The sequence below is a fragment of the Lactuca virosa genome, chromosome 7 (genome assembly GCF_052849685.1).
Source record: "Lactuca virosa cultivar CGN04683 chromosome 7, Lactuca_virosa_CGN04683_v6, whole genome shotgun sequence".
In the NCBI taxonomy this organism is placed as follows: Eukaryota; Viridiplantae; Streptophyta; class Magnoliopsida; order Asterales; family Asteraceae; genus Lactuca; species Lactuca virosa.
Window position 1 is genome coordinate 39,921,948 of NC_136432.1, and position 4,512 is coordinate 39,926,459.

Consider the following 4,512-nt stretch of genomic DNA (forward strand, 5'->3'; position numbering starts at 1 on the left):
TAGGCCATTGATTTTCCTTTTTAGTATAGATATAATATAATATTCATTGAATATTTTAAGAATTTTATTTTATTTTATTTTATTTTTTTTAGAATTTGGTATGGTTCTTTAAACTTCAAAGTTTTATTGGTTAAATATGACAATATCCCCAAAATGAAAAGTCATGACATGACATTTGGTTCACATGGCGTTGACATGACATGACGTCCATGTGAGTCATTTCAAATCTAAATTTATTATTATTATTATTATTATTATTATACATCAACAAAAATACGAAGATGAAGTCCAAATAAAGTATATGTCTTGGAAGAACATTCAAGCATTAAGCATTGACCACCGCTGCCACATGTCGCCTATCCAACACCAACCAAAATGTAATCGATGGTTTTAACTACAATAAACCGATGAAAACAACTTAGTAAAATTATATATCGTTTTGGAGTTTTCAACCATCTATGTTCTTGATTCAATTCCTTTTTCAACTTTAACATACAACATCAATGCCTATTTTTGCATTAACTCAAACTTCTCTACGTACCCATTTGAAGGAGACAAAGTGACAAAGTTTATTGCAAACCCAAAAGCATAATAACTTTTGTAAAAATACGAATGATATTTTTTTTATAGTGGAACCATATTGATCTTGAACCAATAAAGCAGTTAACAATTTGTTGATTTTAAAGAATGAGATGGTCTTCAAAGATGACACTCTTTTTATGATGATCATCAAAATAAGCACTTAACCAGACCTAAGAAACACAAAATTTGACTTTATTCTCATCAATTTTGAATCGGACATCCAGAGGTTTAAGGTTTTTATCATAGAATAAGAGTTGTTCGTATTTAGATTTTAGGTCTTCTATGGATCAGAATACTTTTGCAATTTCTTAAAGCTTTTGAGGTAGTCCTTCGAAGAATTAAGGATTGCATACAGTTTGTAAGGATAGTTTAGGTGAACATGGTTTGGTGTGTGTGGATTGAATGGTAAATGATTTCGAGAGTGGGTATTTTTTAGGGGAAATGATAAAAGTATGAAAGATGATGACGACATGAAGGATGGAGATGATATGGATGTTGACGTTGATCTAAATGACGAAGAAGATATGGTGGAGGTTGAAGATGATCTTCGAGTTTTTATAGGGGAAATGATAAAAGTGTGATGGATGAAGATGAACGATACAAATTTTTAACAAAAATAAACATAAAGATGAAATATGAAGAATTTAACCTTTAAGACATAAAAAATGACTAAAAATTCAAAATCAACTTTTTTGACATGTCAATATGTGCGCACTCTAGTGAAAACAATGTAAGTGATAAAGAAAGAAAAATATCAGTACCATGCTCGTGGTGCTTGTTTAAGACAATAGAGTGCCTTTTGCAAGAAACACACATTATTGGGGTATGTGGAATGAAAATGGGCAGGTAATTGTTTCATGTAAACTTCTTCAGAAAGGTCACCATGAAGGAAACTTTTTTTAACATCCAATTGGTGGATGGGCCACTGTCGAGATATGACGATGCTAAGAGAAATACGAATGACATGTTTGACATCACGAATGAATGTGTCATTAAATTCCAATACCTATTGTTGCGAGAATCCCTCAGCAACCAAACCACGGTTTTGTTATTAAATCCAAAAAAAGATTAAGTGTATGAACGGTGGTGAGAAGTGAAAGATCGTTATGCTCAAGAGTCATTATAAAGTGATATTTGTTAATGACATATGATCATATATGGTAACATTTTATAGCAAGTTACTACTTATTGATTATTTATTAAAGTAATTTGATTATTAATAAATATAATCAATACTTGTATTTAATTGGAAAATTATTATTTATAGAAATAATATTTTCTAGAACAAATTACTGAAATGGTTCCTGTGGTTTGCAAAAATTTCATGTTTGGTCCTTAACGTTTTTTTGCACTCGGACATTCCCTAACGTTTTATTTTGTTTCGTTTTTTGTCCCTAAAAAATATAAAAAGATAATAATGCCCTTATAAATTTCCTTTTTCATTATTTTAATTATTTTATAATTATTTGTAAATTAAAAAAAATCCAACAATTTACTTCTAATTTCTATAAATCTCTCCTACAGCTATTTCTATTTTGTATATTGTATTCTCTATCTAAAAAATAACCCTACATCTCTATATCTCAATAGCCATCACCCACAACCGGATAACCTCCTTCCTTTCCCAACCCCGGAAAACAATAAACTCCTACAAAACCATAATGTTGGAAAACCATCACCTCCTTCAATCCTCGTTCAACCACCACGGTCTACCTCCAACAACACCTTCATTCAACCCTCCATCGTTTATCTTTGGTCATTACCATCAACCACCACCCCTACCACTCTTTACAAAATCAGAACCAAACTAGAATCAGAATCAAAAGCCATGTATAAAACTTGAAATCAAAATATGTTCCAGAAATCTTCCTGAAAATATTCCATAAATCAAACACAAAATGCGTTTGTCGCTTCTTTTCGATATTTTGGTTCTATGGGTTTTAAGAAATCTCTAGATATTTTGATTTTATAGGTTTCGGTGGCAGAGGGAGAGTGGTGGTTTCAGGAGAGGCGGCGATGTTTTCGGCGAGATAAGAGAGGTTTTGGAGGTGCGATTTCAGGGTAACGACCCAGCTGTTCCAACGACATCAGAAAGGATTCTGAATCTTGTTTCATTTTCGCTCTTCCTCTTTCTTGTTGTACCTAAGCATTAGATGGTGGTGGTGAAGTCTTGTCATTTAGTAAACAACATATACATAGAAGTGAGAGATATAAAGAAGAGATAACGGATGTTGAGGTCTTAGTCGTGGCGGTGGTTAGGTGGTGGTGCGATCCGATAGTGGTGGTGAGATCTTAGGTTATATTTTTGGACGAGAAGAAATATAGAGAAGAGAGATAAATATTAGGGAATTAAGATAGATACATAAAAATTGAAGTAAATTGTGGGTTTTTTTCGAAAGATCCATGCTTTGACTTGATGGAAGTATGGTCTTAAGATACACTTGTGTAAGTATATAAATAAGACATATACTAGTTGTTAGAACTTGATATTCTTCTCTTTTTCCTCTCTAAAAGACGAGAACAACAAGTGTTCTTTCCCTCTCCAACTTTTTCATTGTGTAGTATAGTTTTGGGTGGTTAATATGTTTCTCCTTTTAAGAATTATTTGGTTTAATTTTTTTAAGGCTTAAGAAATATATTATACAAGTGAAGACTAGCTTCTTTGGGTGGTTTACTCTTGTTTGGTTGATACATTATAGAGAGCTTCTACTCTGGAGTTTTTACTTTACTTCATCAACTTCCAATCTCCCATTAAAATCAACGTATTCAAATCTTGTAGTTATTTTTCCTTCTATGGTTGATTTAATATTTCCATGCTTTGCAAAATAGTCATTGGTGGGTTAAAATGGGTTTAAGTTTATTCATTTTAAAATCCTTCCATTGCAAAATTCGTAGTTTATTATAGACTATTTTTGAATTAAACTCAAAAGTTGGTATCAAAGCCATTTTTACAAGCTTGGTTAGATTATTATATTTTTTGGTATAATCTTTGTTTTTGGAAAACATACATGTGTTTCTTTTTTAAGAAAATATCATACATATTTTCTATGACAACTTTAAAATGTTTATAATTTTTTTTATGACTAGAAGTTTATATGTATATTTTTAGTCATAAAAGTTGTCTTAGAAAAACAAAGTATTGTTTTATATATTTTTTTTATATATGTATGTATGTATATGTTGTGCATAAACCAACCATGTACCATTTGTGATGTTATTTGTTAAAACGGTTGTAATATTTATTTATTTATTTATATAGTATGCAATAATTAAATAAATAGTTTTTTATTTTGTTTATTTTTAAAAGTAATTGATTAGTTAGAATAGTTCTTTTTATGAAATGTTACAAGAATGAAGATGGTGACCATTTTGAAGATCAAAAGTTCATGTACTTGATTTTATTGAAGTTTTATATACTTTATAAATTATTTTTATGAAGATGGTCACCATTATTTTTACAAGAATGAAGATGGTGACATCCTAAGAAGATTTTGCCCCTTAATGTACCTTAGAAATAGACTTCGACATTTTTATGATGACTCACAAAATGTCAATAGTTATGGTTGATTTATGCACATATGTTTTATGCTTTGTGATGCCTGATTTTATGTTATATTTTGTATTTTTGTAAAATTAGATTTTAAAATGCTAGATAATATTTTAAACATAAAATGATTACAAGGAGTTTGGTTTTAATGAAAATGTTCTTTTAATATAAGATGGTAAAAAGGTTTTACAAATAAAATGAACTTTATCGTTTAAAACTAGTTAATGACACATTTCAATGATTAAAATTATATAAATTTAAAATTAGAATTTTAGAGACTTATCAAACTCCAAACCTTATATAATAAAAGAAAGTTTTATTAAAAGATTTATAAATATTTTTTAGCGTTTAAATGTCATACCTTAGTACTAGATATTAAATTT

General features: G+C 29.5%; 1 pseudogene; it reads right to left on the bottom strand.

The window, feature by feature from the left end:
• Positions 1-390: 390 nt before the first annotated feature.
• Positions 391-1,398, bottom strand: LOC145126565 (sufE-like protein 1, chloroplastic/mitochondrial; annotated as a pseudogene).
• Between the last annotated feature and the right edge of the window lie 3,114 nt (positions 1,399-4,512).